This window comes from Lasioglossum baleicum, chromosome 12, assembly GCF_051020765.1.
Source record: "Lasioglossum baleicum chromosome 12, iyLasBale1, whole genome shotgun sequence".
Lineage (NCBI taxonomy): Eukaryota > Metazoa > Arthropoda > Insecta > Hymenoptera > Halictidae > Lasioglossum > Lasioglossum baleicum.
Window position 1 is genome coordinate 14,820,694 of NC_134940.1, and position 19,194 is coordinate 14,839,887.

A 19,194-nucleotide genomic window follows, 5' to 3' on the forward strand; every position below is an offset into this window, starting at 1 on the left:
CTGGACGCACCGAAACGGGATGACGGACATTTAGCGCAAAATAAAGAGCGACATGCCGACCGTTTTACGAGGTTTAACTACCGTTGGGAACGTTTGACTCCACAGGCGTCCGTTATGCTTCTTAAGGAACACCAAGGAGGCTGTTGTTTCGTTTCATTACCACACTATGGTATGTTTGCCCGGAAAAAGCCGATTACGACGAGAACCCCGGCACGAGATTCTTCGGCGATCGGTGTTCGATCGGTCCTTTTTTCCCCCCTATCGTTCGTGGTTAATGTTGCATCCCCATCTCGATGACGCAGGGCTACCTGCCTCGCATTTTCACGTTTGTTTGCTTGGTTTCAACTGTTTCAGGATATTGTTGCGTCTCTATTTTGTGTTCTTTGATTCGTCGCCCTGCTTTCGTCCGATAAATATTTCGCCTTCAAGGTCACTTCAAGGTCACGGCGTGTAGATCGTTGAACTCGTTCTGACGCCGACTACCACATCTCATTATAAAAGATATATTTATGTTAAAATGCGACAAATGCAATGGCCTTAAAATGACCTTCTCAAGATTTTCTTGTACATCCTGTTTAGTCATTCTTTTTTACTTTCAGTAGTAGCGGTAACAATCTAGGTGCTCCAGTTAAAATTAACACCCTGTACATACAACACTGTTTATCCTTCAGATTAATAACAATTGAGTCCAGCAGTATAACTGAGTAACCGTTCTAATAACCCCGTTGTTCAGTTCGAATAATTGTGATTCTGTACTGTAATCTTCAGTATTTTCTTTGTTATACAGGGTGGGTCACCTGAAACAGATCACATGAATAACTCCGTTGCTATTGGCGATCCAATTCCATGTTGATAGTCATTTGTAGGTGGACGCGTAGAAGAAAACTGAAGTTCAACCCCTGGAACATCGCTAAACACTTTTTAATGGAACCTTCAGTAGCAATAGCAATTTTCATTGTGAACAGCAAATCACCCTTAATAACGTCGTCAGTTTCAAGTAAAGTGTTAAATTAGAATAATATACTTTTCTATGTACAGAGTGAACTTGAAGATCCACTGCGGTGGAAAATATTCTTCGTTATTCCGACCACGAATTAATTCATAATACAGAAAGGATGTTACAAAAGTGACTATTTCATTGAAGCAAATTCAAATCGTAACTAATTCATTCGCAAGTTAGCAGTAGTTGAATTATGGTCAGCACACACGACGACCGTTAGAATCCCCGCATAGCCCAAATCGTTCAACGACCTTTCGGAACGCATCCTGTCGCATTTGGGGCGTTACGTTATCTGCAGCATTTCGTATACGTTCACATAAACCATCCAGGTTTGCATTCCTGGTCCCGTAGACTTCCGATTTGATCGGTCACCTCCCATTTCATCGTCTACACTTTACAGAACCTTTCCGCTTAAATTTTGTTCATACCGTGTCGTCTTATCTACTGGTTCTATCTCCCTCAATTTCTTCTCGAACATACTTCCGATTTTATTGCATTTCGTTCGTTGGGTTTTCCGAACGGCAATTCCTACACGCAGACCACGAGCGTTGGAGAAAAATGATAAAATTTTCAGCCAAATGACTTTCAGATTACCTGTGTATTTGCGTCTTCGAATAATAACCTGCTCGACTAAAAGTGTAGTATCGAATTATTGAAGTAAGGGAGTAATGTAATCTCTAGTTGGTAGAATAATTTGTGGAAATGATTATCAGGGAATAATTTGTGATGAAATTAATGAAAACTATCTTTTTAGGATCTTGTAAATCAGAGAATGCTTGTTAATCATGTAACGAAATGGAGGAAGTCACTGTTTTCGAGATTTCATGGCCATCGATGTTTCTTTTTTTTTTAAATGGGACACTGCATATTTTCATTGCAGCAATTATACAGCTGACAAAAGAAACAAGTGCGACTTTTCTGTTCGCTCTTTCACCGATACGACTTTTCAATTTCTGACCGACTGATGGCAGATGTAGGATGAGAAACCAGCACCAGTTAACCAGAGAAACAATTCCTAATTGTTTGTCCGAAGGTGATTTTTTGCCCCGCTTCTCAATTACACCCATCGAAAGGTTTATGTATTAATTCCCGACTCGTTGTCGAACCGAATTGAGAATAATATCAATCACGTCCGCTAATTACCTTGGATGTAGACAATTACTGACAATACGAGCCGCGATTTAAGTCAATATAATTGCACGATTGTGTTTCTCGATCTGTCGATCACTAAACGAACGAACGTGTGCACAAAACTAATTGGTAGCAGTTCGAGATCGATCGGTGTGTACGCGATATCGTTTCCACCGATTCATTTCTAATAACTCATCATTAACAGCGGTAAATTCTGGAAACATATCTTTCTGTGCGTGTGCGTTTCTTTTTTTCTCTCCGTGGTACCGGCTGAGTAAATTGGTTCGAGGAAGGGAGAATCTCGAGGGACTCTCGAGAGGGAAATTAAATGGGAGTCACGCAAGAGATTCTGCGCGGTCTGCGAGATTATTTAGCGAACGTTTCCGCGCGATGATAATGACGAGCAATTAAATGTCAAATTGATATTCCGTTCGGCGGCTCTCTTTTTCCCGGTTTGCCACGGGGCCCACAGTGGGGCATATGCCCAATCTCAGCGGCCACAGCCAGTTCAAAATTCGCTCAATATTGAAACTGCTGTAACTTTGCTAAAATTTATCCAAATTTGATGAAAGAACAACCATTTCAAAGCTTAAGATTTCTACTTTTTGTACTGTGTCCCATTTTCTGCGTGGGTGGAGCCATACAGGAGATTTCAGTGCTTAATGGATACATGAATGGGAAGATGAATGATGGGAGAGATTGTTCCTCAGACATTCAACTAACTCAAGCCACAAAAATTTTACAATTTATCTAAAATTTTTAAAATTCAGTTATGACCGCTGAAATCGGGCAAATACCCCACTGTGGCGGGGTTACGGAATGGCCGATACGCGTCATAAAACGAGACCGTATACCCAGAACCGGAGCGGAACAAGGATTAGAGATTTACACGACGCTAATTCCCGGGCTAATTTCACGTGTCTCTGTACGTAACTGAATTTAATTAAGCACTTTTTTCGGCCCGGCCCCCCCCCTCCTCCCCCTCGCGCTCGGTTTATCCGGCGCGTTCTCTGTTTCGTTTTGCTGGGTCTCACGCGAACAGACTGCCACGGCGAAAAATATTTAGACTGAACAGACGACCACACTGCGAAAACCGTGGCCCGGCCCGGCCGCTCGTACGCGCGTATAGCAACCGCCGATCGATATTCCACTTATCCGCGTTTTCCCTACCCGAAGTTTTTCAGCGCACGAATCCACCAGCTAAACGACATGACCTCGCGATACACTCAATACGATCAGATGACAATGTGCCAAGGAATATTTTGCATCTCTGCTCACTTCTAACCTAGTTTTCATTCGGAACGCACGGGCCCCGGCGCGTCGAACGGCTTTGGAAAATTGAATTTTTTGCCGCGTTTCCCGCGAACGTTATCGCTCGAAAATATTTGATTCCCCGGGAAAAGCGTGGACTCGTTATTTCCCGTCGAACCGGACCGTTCGCGTCGGTTTTTGCGAGAATTTAGCGAATCGAACTTTCTAGTTTAATTTGTTCACGGATGTAGTACACATGTCGCTAACAATGTCAGCGATATCAATGGAGATCATGTCTAATTTCAATTTTAGAAGTCGGAAGTCACTTGAAGGTCATGTGATTAATATCTCTTAATGCGTTTTGATGCCAACTAGAATATCACCTCTGCGAACCCGAAAAATTGCTATCAGTTTACATGATCATAACTCCGGGCAAAATTGCTGTATCGATATCGTTAAACAATGGTTTGAAAGCGTGGAACCTCTAGTTTCGGATGCTCTGTTTCGAATTGTTGCTATGTTGGTTTTTTATGAAGTTATAGCGAGATAAAGACAACGTTGACGGTTAACAAACATTTTGTGCAACTTTGTAACATTACACGGGGAGAAACGAATTTTTTTTTTATAAATCGTATTAATATCGTTTGGAAGAGCTATCTTTGCTGTGTAAAATGTGGGGTTGTTGATTATTGTGCGATTTTTTTTCATCGAGTTATTCAACATTGAAGTAAATATTGGCTTTTTAACTTTAACTGGCTCCAGAAAGCGAAACAATTATCGTAGAATCTCGTGCAAGAAAGCAATAGAAAGAGCGTTTCATTCTCTTCAAGGCACTTCTTTTGTTTTTTCAATTTCATTAACATTTCGATATACCAGGTGTTTCTGAAAATATGCTTAGAAAAGGCACAATTTCCATTTTTCCTTTAACTCGCTATATCTCGGTAAGAAATGATCGCAATACCATGATCCGAAAGTCAGATTGAAGCAGAGGAAAGTTAGCTCTTCCAAATGATATTAACGCGATTTATCAAAAAAATTTGTTTCTCTCCGTGTGATGTTACAAAGTTGCACAAAATTTTTGTCAACCGTCAATGTTGTCTTTATCTCGCTATAACTTTGTAAAAAACCAACACAGCAACAATGTGAAAGAGAGCATCCGAAACTAGAGGTTCCACGCTTTCAAACCATTGTTTAACGATATCGATACAGCAATTTTGGCCGGAGTTATGATCGTGTAAACTGGTAGCAATTTTTCGGGTTCGCAGAGGTGATCCTTTAATTCTTTTGAGGAGTGTATTTTCTCATCGCTTTCAAACTTGCGACATTAATAGTAATCGATAAAAATGAAAAATAAAAGTGTGTACACCAATAAAGTAAACATATTTCAGCGACATTATTTTTCAAAAGCGTCTACGAAATCCAATTTGAGTATATGTATGTATCTCTAATATACATAATTTGGTACGTAGTATTATATGTAGACTAATTCGAGAAATTGGAACGCTATAAGCCATGAAATGAAGCTTATATAATTTTACGAATTGGTTGCCATGATAACTAGTAAACCAATCATCAAATCCATCCCAAATTTGATAGATTTCGTTAATCAATATGTCGTGCTAGTCTGAACTACCATCAAAGCGATATTTCCAAAAAGTTTGAAGTTAACAAACCAGTGAATTCTTTGCACAAATCAAACGTTCGCCTCTGAAATGATTTTAATATTGATGATATTTAATATTTCGTTGTTCACATCTGTATTGAAAACTGTTGTTCTCATTTAATCATGTTGGAGCCTTATATTGGTCCATGCTCAGTGGATAGTTGTCATCGCTTTTGCGAATTGATAACACATACAAAATACATGAAATAAATATATGACGAATCTCGTAAAATAATCTGAAAAAATTCCCGAACAACAATTACTCTTATTACGCTGTAAAAATATAAACGACGTAGTTCTTAAACTTTATTGCGAAATCTGCGTTTTTCCGACTTTCTTGAGAGTTTTGATTTTTTACAATCAGAATGGTCTGCGTAAAAATCTGAATGAATAACAGTGTATGTATCTGGGTATCTGACATATGTCAGATTTATTCCAAGTAAAGAAGATTCCATATAAAAAGAATGTACAATCATGTGAACAACAGTCCTTTGGCGATGGTGATAGAAGAGAATGGTCTTACCTTTTATGAAGAATATTTCTTCAAATCTTGAGATTATAAAGAGAATACATTCTCACTGAATTGTACAAAATTCAGGGCAAGATAATTATTTTCACGTATTTTAGTCTGATTGGAAAAAAATAACGCAGTAAAATGTACCCCCGCAGTAATAGGTGCATTCGCCTTACAATTTCTGTAACCTGAAATCATACGTCGAACGAAAATCTCTGAATTTCCCCACAGCCTTTGTACCTCAGATTTGATAGCTTCGACCTCCAGGGGCGTGGTCCCGAACTGGGAATAAAAAGCGCGAACGTTTCTCACCCGAAAACGTCCAGTACACCGTAGCTACAAGCTCCGTAGCTGCGAGCTCCCCCGGTGCAGCTCGCAGTATGGTAGCTACCAGCACTATACCGCCTCCGGGGCTTTGGTCCCTAGACACATTTTTCAAGTTTACTTCAGCGCTGGTAAGTGTTTTAATACCTCATGAAGGGAAGTATGCTCGGGCCTTAAACAATAAACTACGGTTGCGTTGCATCTATCTGCTAGTTTCTATCCACCGCGCCGCGCGCCGCATCTACCCGCCTCTGCTACTAGCAGCAAAAGGAAGCATTGTCGATTCAGCTCTCGTTTCGCTGTCGGTGGTAAAGTGGACGCGTTTTTGTCGGAATGCCGAGACCTCGGCCGGCAACAACCCTTCGCCGTCATCGGTTTTCCGTTCCGAAACCGAATCCCAACTTCAGCCGGTGCGGCGCTTCTTCCACGGCGTGTACTGTCCATCGGAACAGGTTTCTCCTCCCTTGTTTCCCGCCCTTATTTCCTCTTAATTACTCTCCATTCGCTTCCACAATTATTCTTTTTCCCCCAGTCTCATTCTTCCAGCCATCTTTTTCTCGTTAACATCCCTTCTTCAACCGTTTTCTTGTTCATTAATCTTCCAAGTTTTTCTGCATTCCCCCCCCCCATCCGTGGCTCTGCCCCCCCGTCCCTTTTCCTCACGCTTTGTTGCTCTTCGCTACTTTTGTTTCCCGAGCTCTTTGCTCTTCTTCGCCGTCCTCATGATTTCCTGCCAGCTTCCCGTACGGTAACGGCGCGTCGCGAACACTTTCTGGCTAACGGTCCTTCGCTATGGGATTATGCAAATTAAACGAGCGTCATGTTCGCGCGAGCGATTTGCACGAAAACGTATTCAGGTTTCCATGGTCCGTCGATTCGCTGGACGTGATGCACGCCGGTACGTTATCTTTTTGATTACACCGCTCCGGCACAATGGTTCGCGCGCTCGCGTTGTTGCCGGAATAAAATCCCCGGCTCCGCTTAATCAATGTTGCACCAGCTGTTATTAGGTATGATGTTACCAGTATTATTCCCTCCGTTGATATAATATCTCCCGCTACGTAGTATGTATCTGGCCAGGCCAGGTTGCCGGCGTTTTTTTACGGCGCAACCCTCACTTCTAAAGCAGGCCGATGCAACAGTGTGCCACTACTTGTGCAAGTCAACAGTGTGCCACTATTTGTGCAAGTCAACAGTGTGCCACTATCTGTGTAAGTCAACAGTGTGCCACTATCTGTGTAAGTCAATAGTGTGCCACTATTTGTGTAAGTCAACAGTGTGCCACTATCTGTGTAAGTCAACAGTGTGCCACTATTTGTGCAAGTCAACAGTGTGCCACTATCTGTGTAAGTCAACAGTGTGCCACTATTTGTGTAAGTCAACAGTGTGCCACTATCTGTGTAAGTCAACAGTGTGCCACTATTTGTGCAAGCCAACAGTGTGCCACTATTTGTGTAAGTCAATAGTGTGCCACTATCTGTGTAAGTCAACAGTGTGCCACTATTTGTGCAAGTCAACAGTGTGCCACTATCTGTGTAAGTCAACAGTGTGTCACTATTTGTGCAAGTCAACAGTGTGCCACTATCTGTGTAAGTCAACAGTGTGCCACTATTTGTGCAAGTCAACAGTGTGCCACTATCTGTGTAAGTCAATAGTGTGCCACTATCTGTGTAAGTCAATAGTGTGCCACTATTTGTGTGATTCAACAGTGTGCCACTATTTGCGTAAGTCAGAGTTGTGCAGAATTACAATTGAATTACTCCAGAATTATAATAACAAAGTAATTGAATTGAATTGTAATTCAATTATGTTGTAATTTGTAATTCAGATCTTCAGTCAATGAAATTACAATGTAATTCGTAATTGTGCAATGGAGTACAATTATAAAATGCATTGTAATTGAATTACATTGTACTGTTTTGTATTTCACCCAACCAATTTTGTCATAAATGCATAAACATCCGCAGTCTAGTAAGAATAATAGGAATGATGTCGAATTGCATCGAAACAGGCAGCTATAAAGAAAATATGCATTTAGAAATATTGCGATAAATAATGTCAAAAATATTTCAATGTCCAATATACATAATGCAATATATATGCGCGGTGTTGTATTACAATCTGTAATTTCGAATGGTGTCCCTTATATAGTAGTGCATCAATCGCTGCAACGAGTGTGCACTGATAATTGTTCAATCTCGTACGTGAGTTTACGACCAGTAAAAATATCTGAGGCGGATTGGAACGACATTAATAATCGGATAGGTAATTTGAGAAGATGAATTAGCAAAGAAGGCAGCAAGTAAGTGCGTGCGGCAATTAGCCGGTATCCGTTATGGTTATTGGGAAGTGGATTAAACCTCCTTACGGTATGTCGGAGTCCTGAATAAAACTGTATTAGTGAAATATAAATTAGTTACAAAATTGTATAATAGTATAATAGACATATAGACTACGGATTTGATGTATTAATGGTAAGTAGACTGTGGATGTTTATACAATTTTTAATTCTTGTACATAAATTTTCAGAAAGTTGAATCAAACAAAATTTTTATTGTCTGCCTTTGCAGATGCAAAATTAATAAAAATCTTACATTAAGATTCAATAAAACATTAGCGACATTAGACATTAAAATCTTAAATTCTCTTCTGTTATTATGTGTAGTGTTAATTTTAAGATGCTCTGCAACAGCTGGAAATCGTGAAGAACTTTTAAATTGATTCACTCACGTTGCAAACTTTCGACACGTTTCGCGTTAAAGGATTTTTTAAAGAATTTCATACAATTACCTGTTACATGTATCCTGAATTAAGAGTAGAAACTTCGCCATTCTTCTGATTACGAAGTTGACAGTAGCATAAAGCGGAAGAGTTCGCGATCTCTCTATAATTACAAAGTTAACAGTAGCATAAAGTGGAAGAGTTGGTAGTCGTGCGTCACAAAAGGAGTGGGTTGTGCGAGGAACAAAGAAAGCAGGTTGAAAGTAAAATGCGTCAAATTAAAAACCATTCTTTTCTTAGAACAACAGTCTCGGAAAGTATTTGTGGAAGTACCGCGCGCTCCTTTCTTAACTACTTTTTTACTCGAGTGCCAGTTTCACAACTTCAAATCGTATTTGTCCAATTCATCATTGTATATCTACAAGAAGATTGATCGTTAACTCTAATTATCTTGTTTTCTTTTACTAAAAATATAGAGAATACCAATCAATCAATTATACAATCGTCAACTGTAAGTAGTTTTTATTTATATGCACAGGTAAATTGGTAAAATTATTCGCAATTGTTTAAACATATTTGCAACTTAATTGGTTTATGTCAGAACCGAATACAATTACACTATACGTTGAATAGTTAATACCATTTCGATTCCTGTGTAAAAAGAAACGAATCATTAAATTATTTTTAAACGAGATTTTTCTACGTCACGTTTTGTAAATTTTCATACAGAGGATGAATTACGTTTAAGAGATCTTTTTCCCTAGAAAAGCGTATTTTTACAGCGATCTTTGGAAAGACACATATATTTCTATGTACTTTTAATAACATCCAGGTATTTTTCAATTGTTACATTTTTAGTATTGAAGAAGAGAAATGTACTTGAAAGTTGTTTGTGCTTTTATATTTATATAATAATATACATGTATTATACAATAATAAAATAATTTATAGTTTGCGACTCTTCTATTCACTTGAGCTCAACGAATAAAGTATTTGTTGCAAGTGTGACTTGTGGTTGAAGCTAAAATAATTTCTTAAAATTTCTAAATTTTTATTATATCGATGGAATCTTTCTAGTTTAAAAATAATTTAGGTATATCGATTTTTTCAGGAAACTTAGTTGTCTGTATGGGAAAAATGGTTGAAACCGAGAAGTGTGAAAAATTTCTCCTAGCGCGAATATGGCGACGAATTTCGTGTCGATGAGAATATATCAGATAAAAATGAATTTTTCACCGATTGTTGCTCGGACTGCGTTTCGAGTTTTGTGTAGCTCGTTCCTCGTTTTCCATCGTGTTGCACCTTTCTCTTGGCCGTGGTAGTCGACACATCTCTTACATAACAGTCTCGATTCTCGTGTGCCGACACTGCTGTTTCCATTTGCGGCTAGTCGAGGGAAGTGACGGCGGCGATGTGCAATGCACGTGCAATCTGCGTTCTACGGTACGACCGTGTGTTGTGTACCTGCCTTTTCGTCGGTTCTGACACACATTGTGTTAAAGCATCGTCGTGTAATCGATATCCGATGTCGTTCTTTACTGTCTCCTTTTTTTTTCCAATCGATTAGAAGATATTCACGAATCTATTTCCATTAATCGCATCGGCGATTTCCATTAATCCATCGTATCGATAGGACCGAGTTAATGGAAACTTGGGCAACGAGATTGGGAGCTCGGCTCGAACAATTCTGACACAAATTATACATTAACCAAATAGATTTTTAGTATAGCACATTAATATACTAGGTGGGTCCACACAGGAATATTGTTGGAATTATTTCCTCAATTTCTAACCTTGTGATCTTGAATGTCTACGTTGAATGGATTCGTTTTGACATAAATAACACATTCTCTAAAAAAATTAATGAGATAATTAATTTAATATATTAAATACAGGTTAGAATTACTTCTTCTATTTCTGACCTTGTATTATTACCTTGCAGGTCATATCGAATACAACTAAGGTCACCTTCATTTTCAAACAAATAATTGAGAATTGAGATAAAAAATTACCGACGTTACATTGCTTGCAGAGAACAGTATAACTGTTTCCTGTTTCATTTTCTCGGATCACCAAAAAGGTTGAATCATTGAAAATCGACGGTTTATCATGATTCTCACAATCGCAGTCGTAATAAATGCACACGACACTTAATTGGAATTTAACAAGCCGCGGTTTGAGGTCAATTAGTATCAATTCGCAGTCAATTATTGACGCAGATCTATGATTCCGGGGTTAATCGATACCGAAATACAGTATTCATTTGAACTTCGCCAGATACGAGTTAAGCTCGACCTAAATTTAGAAACGAATCGCCTATCCAGCCGAATGATAGCCATTTTGATGAACGTTGTAATATCTTCTACTTTTTATTTGTTTTTGTAAATTACTGAAGAAGACAACGAGAAAAACATCCGTGAATTAATTTTACGAAACCGAATAATTAAACTGCTGATCTTCGTGCGAAATAAAAATCGTCTGCGATATAGAATACATAAAATGAAAAATCAACAGTAGAAGGAGGAGCGTAAATTTTATTCTCATTAGAATTATAACGAGAGGAGGGAGGGATCTTACGCAGCCGCTTTTTTATCTTGGTAATTGAATGTACCTCGATGCCTCCATGTATTTTCAGACCCGATTTCGTCCAATTATATTGAGGCTCCACTATGATTCGCAATTTTTCTCGAAACCCTTATTCATGGTAGTAATAGTCATCGCGTCTATTCACGAACATTATCGTACAATGAAATGGTATCTGTTACTCGAAGTATAATCCGATTAAAGTATTGGGCAAGCTTCTGATTTTGAGAAATTGATTATGTTTGTAATTTCATACTAATTGTATGAGCTCCGGGATCGATGCTGTCGAATTACACGATGGCCGAACCTCGTGCCTGATCCGGTCAAATAATTAATGTAATAAATGTCAAATTATTTCTCTCGTCAATTATTGGATAACGAGCAGCCTGTAATACATCATTTTGATTCTGCATCCAAGTGTCCTTGTCGAGATGGGACTGGGAATGTCCTGTCAATCCCGAAAATTCATTGTTAAGCACGAAATTGCGTGAATGTATGTACAAGGTGATTTATGCAGTTGTAATGAGGTATATCTTTGTTGAAGTTAGGATAAAATGCTAGAGGGAAAAGATGGATGACTTCGAAAGGACTAGAAGATGGTATCAATCGGTTTTCTTTAATATGAAGGTCTTTATTGTTATTATTATTGAAGGTTTTCATGCATGTCAATTCTCCTTGCTTTTCCACATCAAAAAGTAGTGGAACCATATGGCCGAAAAATGGACAGTTAACAAGATATTTTGGAAAATGTCAAGGACCTTCATATGACCACTGTGGCTCCAGCTAATTATATCTTATAGCTACACTGCGGATTTTTTGCAAAATAAAATTTTTTGAAGATGACTGTAAGAAATGGAAGCTAGATAACAATGTATTGCACCTTTCAATAGTCTTAACAAGTCGAAAACAATGTAACAACATTCGTAAGTACATCTAATGTATTTATTTACAATTTTATTTTTCACTCATTCCTTTTTACTATAAGTTTTACTATAAGCTTTATAATTTTATTATAAAAAAAAAACGCTTTTCAGTTTAGTTTTAAACTAAACCGAGAATATATAAATTAGTTTAATATGTACTTACTTTCCATTTTTCAATGCACAATACAAACATTCATCGCAGTTTCGGAACATTCACCTAGTCGTTAATGGATAAAAAATGGAAATAACTAGATATAATTGTTAGAATTATTTGGTTCAGTATGTCTAATAATATATTTTCTCAATTAAATATGTTTTTCAATAATTGAGAAAAATTATTTTTATCCTGCTGGAATTAGACAAACCACTGGTTACTAGGTAAAAACCACTGTGAGTCGTCGGCAAAGTTCAAAGGCCCGTGCGATTAATTGACGACGAACGTTTCGGGCGCAAGGAAGGACAGCCTATGGGAAATAAAGAGACACGGAGAGTCTGTCCTTCAAAGAAATAGTGTCCCCTCTACGATCTATGCAAACGGACCTCCCCGATGCTTTTGCGTCGATGGAGGATTTACTGTACTATAAGAAATGTAGGGTGTCCCATCGTTTCGTCCCCGACTGTAACAGATCGTTCATCTGTACGAATTGTTCCTGCGAATAAAGCTTATTTCGCAGCGGAAGCGCGGCGAAAGGGAATTAAGAATCATTTGACGAAAGGAGGGGAAGCGGTGGGGATACGGTGTAAGGAGAAAATATCCGGATATCGAATGGGCGTGCCAAGTAAGCTGGAGATTACGCGGACCTTGTGCTCCGGAGGAAGCCGGGTGGTTTTATTTTTTCGCGAGTCGCGCGCGGGGAGCCAGGAAGCTGAACAAGGGCGCGAGAGAGCTAGAGGGTGGCAAGGGACAAAAGGCTGAAGGAGACAAATAGCGATCAGAAAGAGACCACGGGAAGGAGGACAGAGACAAGCAATAGGAATGCATTCGGTAGGAGAAAAGACGCGGAGAGAGCACCGGGAGAGGGAACCGTGAGAAACAGGGTTAATGGTGGAACGGGGAATTGAAAGAATCCTCAGGCTGCCACGTGCCCTGCTCTCACGACGTAAATCAACACACGTGCCTCTACAACCGTGCGCGCTATACATATACCTACAGTCCGACTTGATCAATGCCTCTGTCGATAATTGAAATCCTTTATCTCAATAAGAAGGATTAAACAGGGATAATTAACGGGTTAGGCTACTGTGAAATTACACCGCCCCACAAATTTTAACGCTTCGAAACGGACGTTTCTAAGTAATATCTTTGTGAACCGAACACGATTCTATAAAATTTATTTTCATTCTAGCGCGCGCATTGTTCTCGGGAGAATTCATTTTTGAATGGAACGACGATTTTCAACTTTGAAGACAGTTTTATGCTTTGAAGTTGATAATTGGACTCCGGATCTTTATGCAGAATAAAATTAACGTGCTAATTCTCGCGTAACTCGAAGTTATTCGATTCGGTTATTGATTTTAGAAAAATTCGAAAAATTTCCTTCAGCTTAAATAACAGTCCGACGTCTTAAATATAACATGCAAGAAGTTTGTAAGTTAGATACCGCTTCGTTTCGAAGTTGCAAAGCCAAACATAAGCTCGTATCGATACTTGGGCGTTGCCAAGCTCAAGTTTAAAACGAATTTATCTCAAAACGACACTTTTTAAGACGATGTGCGTGTCTCAATTTATATCGATCTGCTTACTATTAAATTCGATGGCGGTTCGTAACACCGTTTATTATTTAGCGACTAGGTAAATAAATTTAATTGGTACAATGGTGGACATAGTTCACCTCAATTTTTAGATTGAAAGCAGTAGAAAATGAAGAAGAACTTTCAAAAATGATCTTTCGTTAGTAAAAAATTTGTATGATTTTAAATATATTAGTTACAATTTGCTTCAGAATGAAAACATACCGTAGAAATGTGTAAATATTAAAATTGCTAGCTTGATTTTTCTCGAAAACGGACTTAGGAAATGGACTTTCAAAATGAACGGCTCAATTTGACAAAATTTATGATTTAGCGTCCAGGTAAATAAATTTAATTTGTACAAGGGTGGACACAGTTCTGCTCGGTTTCGCCGCATACCTTTCCGAAAGAATTTGCGAACACCTCTGAGCGGCGCGGCCCGAAGAATTCCGTTTCTTTCGACGAGCCGGGTCATTGTCATACCGGAACAAGCGTCTCGGCGTAATTACAAATTAGAAGGGTTCGAGTCTCATTGGGTCAAAAAATTGTCAGTGGGAACAGAGGCGAAGGTAAGAGTGAAAAGTAACAGTGAAAACTAGTCGGACAGGACCGCTGCGTAATTTCCCGCGGTCTGCCGCGCCATTATTCTGAAAGCTTGATGTATCGCATGGCATGATTACGGGTAATTAGCTGTTACGCGCAATTGGTAATAATGGCCGCGTCATTCTACCCTTTTCGAATGTTCGCGGGTGAAATGTATTGCTGCTTTCGTGGAACATTGTTGCCTCATTTTGCTCGTTCCGCCGCTGTGAACTGAACAAATTCGCCACCGTTGGAGAATGTATTTGTCACTAACAGCTGAAGCGAGAAATTACAAATAAAAGAGTGTTGAATATTTCGATTAAAAAAATTGTACAGCGACAGGATTTCCTTTGACACACGCGTGCGCACTCGTTGAAACTTCTCTAACTCGTAGAATAGGTAAAAAAAAAATTTCTGTCAATTGAAATATTCCCGGTACATTGTGCGAGTAACTGGAAAAAGAGAGGATTAATATTTTGGATCGACGGCTGATTGAAAAAACTGTTCGGAACAACGGATCCTTGTTTTATCATCTTGTTTGTTGATGCAACAAACAAGTTTGTGTTGTGATATTGGAAATTTAGTCAGTCTACAATTTATTAAAACAACGGTGCGCGAGCGGCCTTTTGTTGCAGCGACATTTAATTTTTGTAGTTTTTCTTTTTTCTTTTTGTTTCGGCGCCGTGTATACTTCGTAATTACAACGCGCGATGGCGGCCCGGCGCTCCCCCGGAGTACATAAACTAGACATATTGCAAACTCGACGAAAATCGCGAATTTCCAGCTCACTCTCGGGGAAATAAAACGCACCTGCAGTCTGCTTCGACATTTATCGTTATAACTGTTCCAGTTTTGCATACCATTATTAACGGCGATACTTGCCTCGTAATATCGATAACGCGCACCTTGCAACTTCTCCATGGGAAAGCTCTCGCAGTAAACGTCAAATATTATTTTTCCCAGTGGGGCGAAAGTAATTACACTTTTAATCTGCTTTTACCCGAAACCAAACATCCACGGTGCAAGTGGCAATTAAGATTTTCTCCGAGCGAACGTTCTTCAATTTATTTAAACTTTAAACAGAAAGTTTGTACATCAATAGAATTTCAATCGGTTTTTTCTTATTCAATGTTTCATCAAATTTGTCAGGATCAATTTTTTCAAGCCCAGCTTTCTGAGTTTATTTCAATCTAACGTTTGTAATTCAATGAAATTTAAATGGACTTTTCTTGTTTAGTAACAGTTGGAAAAATAGGTTTTCGAATTCCAGTATTTTTGTTAAATCAAATTTATCAGAGTGATAATGACGATTTTTCCAAGCCCACCTTTCTGGATTTATTTAAATCGAAAGTTTGTAATTCAATGAAATTTAAATGGATTTTTCTTGTTTAGTAACAGTTGGAAAAATAGGTTTTCGAATTCCAGTGTTTGTGGAATTGGTTTCCGAATTTTTACGGAAAAGGAACAAAGCGCTATTAAAATAAAATAACTGAAACCCGTACAATTCTGCAGTTCATGTAACATTTCGAAAACTACAGAAACGTAACGAAATAAAATCTACAAAAGCGTAGTAACGAATATAAAATAATTAATTTTTATTACATTTAGTAAATATTTCTCTTCGACGAAGTTTAAATTGTATAATGGAATGTTTTTATGAATTTGCGCGTGTCAAGTATTAGCCTAATTCATAAAGATTATTTTTACATTTCAATCCTGATATTTAAAACCGAGTTTTCAATGTTAAAAACCGGGTTTCGAATGTTGCAAAAACCAAAAGGACCGGTTCTGAAATTCGATTTTAATAACATACTTATTTTTCCGGTGACATTAATTTTCAGATCTCGATGAACACTCGCTAAAATGTTGTTTACGAATTGCACATTATTTTAATGGCTGTATTTACGGTAGTTCTGTTACTGTCCGAAAAGTATTCTAGAAATATTACACTGATGTTTCGAAAAGTTTTATTTTACAGCAGCCGGTTATGATATTAAAATTTACGATGTAATACCGGTGCCAATAAAAACACAATTCCGTCTGTCCGTTCGTGTTTTTAACTGGTGTCCAAAGCTTTTACACGTTTCACGCAATTCGATGACAATTCGGGACAGAAACTGAATTTTTTATACGTGTATGGAAGAGTTACCGGACCAAAAATGGGCACAATGGCGGAAGAAAATTCCGCATCGAATGCGAGTTGCGAGGTGTAAAATTTAAAAGCTATAAAGCGAATATCAACAATATTCCTTTCAATAAACAATTATGTTCTCTGATTTTAAATTATGGCAGTTTCTCTGCCTTCCATATTTATACGCTTTGGTATTATAATTTTAAATTTTTAATTTTAAAAATATTATTATATATTTTTTCGATTTGTTGTTATCGAATTTTACAAGACAATACCCAAATATTGTAGTCCGGTCAAATAATTATTACTAGATTTGAGACATTTAAGAGAAAAATGAGCAGATCGAAGCATATAAATTAAATAAATACCAAATAAGATGTACCTACCGAGCACTAAAAGCAACTAAAATGTCTTAGCTTTACAAAAATGACAAGGTTCTATTTGTCTAGATTTTGTGCAATTTTTATTACAACATGTGCCCGATTAAAAAAATCTATCGAATCAATTTTCATGTAACCAACTTCATAGTTTCAATAATTGTGAAATGGAAAATATGAAACCGATCAATATGTTATTAAAGCGACATCCACAATTTGACAGTTCACTTAAAAACAGTCAAATTAATTTTATGCACTCTCTTCGTTGTTGAAAGTCATAGTAGAATGCATAATTTTCAGAGAATCTGTGACTTCCTTCTGTTAAACTATTTGAACAATTCAAAGTCGGGTACGTTGCATTTAATAAAACTTTCGACCAAGGAAGGTAAGCAACGAAACACAAATGCTGGTAGCGAACGTGTTAATTTCCTTTAAAACGAAATAAAATTCTTTCTTGCTTCTGTTAATGTACAGCTATTGCAGAACATATAGACGTACAATAGATGTAAATTTTCTCCTCTTTTAGGGAATTGCGATGTACATGAATCTAGAAAAAAGTTCTGATCACTGAAACCTTAAAACAAATCGTAGGGCAAGGGGTTAAAATAGCACCGAGTGCAGAGAGCTATTTCGAACAATTTGGAGAAAGCGATTTTATTGTTATTACGAATATTATTTCCGTATGCAAAGACCGTCTTATTCCATTGCTTTGGACTAAATGGGTTAATATGGAGGCCATGCCGACCGGAAATAATGGAGACTCTTGTTCCACGCTGAAAAGGAAGTACGAATCAGAGCAAGGTGTAGCGGTAAAAGGTGGCCATGAAATGTGCATCGGATTATTCGAAGAGTCGAGGAAGTGTTAAGGATAATGCAAGAGAGATCGTAGACGACAGAGAATAGGTCCGCCTGCCTGCCGTGGCGTACATTCACTCATAAGTAGATTACGCTCCGACTAGGTACTGTCTAATTACTCTCGGCGACCTAAATACCAATCGATGAGACGCAGTCACGTCACCACAAGAATGTCAAAATTATGGAAGGTATAATGTGTAATCGATCTTAACCCGTTCATTGCCGCATCGATTTTTCATTAGGCGAGTTATCAGCCGGTATCGATACGATACTGTTATTAATAGAAATTATCCAATGAAAAGCAATATCGGCTTATCCCGTAGACGATATTTCACCGCAGAGAAATTTTATATTAAATTCCACGTTCTTTTTTTCCCCATCCAGCTATTATGAAAACTTACGGAGGGAATCAATACGGTGGTAAACATTTACCGTGTTTTTATTTAATTTTCTACCGCGAAGTATCTGACTGTTCTCCTTTATTTTGATTACTGTGACATGATTTATGAATTTAATGAGCTTTTTGATTCGTACAAATTTGCATAAACTGTTTTATATTGTTTGGCAAGGAATTGATGTACATCTGTGATAAGTGGACTGCGGATTTTTATGAAAAATAAAGAAGTTTTGCATTGGTTGTGGGAAGCGGGAATAACATAAAAATTGATTTAAATCTTCTACTGTTTTATATTTTGCCACACCAATTTCTTCATAAATGCATAAAGATCCGCAGTCTACTGATAAGTCTATATTTATTTGGAAACGAAGTATTTTGTAAAATAAATTTATAACAGTAATTTCTGTGAGAAATTTATTTCTGACAATATTTATAAATGGGACGAACTTCTCGAAGTTTTTGTAAACAGAATGTGAGTTTCGTTTGGTTAAATTACAGTTTTTAAATCATTTTTATTAGCATTTTTATTATGCAAAATAAGGATTGTCTGCGCCAGAAGCTTATACATATGTATAGAGATTTATTACTTTTTTGAATAATTGCAATCACGTAAAAATAATAATACGAGCATTTTTAAATTCTTTAAATGTTTATCATATTTTGACTTACAGATTTACCGGCCATTTTCATAAACAATTTCAATAATTTCGCACATTGTTTGCATATCGCGATGCAATGGTGAAATTAAATAAAATATAAAGATCGTGTTTCATGCAATATTTTATTGAATCTACGGTATGAAAGTGATCCGACAGAGAGTAGAATTTCAAGCAATCGCGAAACGGCTCGAATATTGTGGAAAATTTGCGTTTGTAAAATGAACGGTGGCAGAAAATTTATGCTCGACCGTGTATACAGTATGTCGATTATTTTACACGATAATGCATGAATGCTAACTAACAGGCTGAGGCAATCGAAAGACGAAAACTAATTAGCACGTTGTTTCTGTTC

At 37.8% G+C, this 19,194-nt stretch overlaps 1 protein-coding gene across 5 annotated transcripts in view; it reads left to right on the plus strand.

Annotated features, from left to right (window-relative positions):
• The window catches only part of LOC143214010 (CCR4-NOT transcription complex subunit 6-like), a 591,839-nt gene that overhangs the window by 210,353 nt on the left and 362,292 nt on the right, over positions 1-19,194 (plus strand). Inside the window, exon 6 of one of the 5 annotated variants that reach the window (XM_076434475.1) lies at positions 1-19,191. This exon is cut by the window's left edge and continues 15,936 nt beyond it. The exons of the other annotated variants lie outside the window; for them this stretch is intronic. The gene's annotated coding sequence lies outside the window, so the exon portion shown is untranslated. Of the gene's footprint in view, positions 19,192-19,194 lie in introns of those variants that run through there. 5 annotated transcript variants of the gene reach the window in all.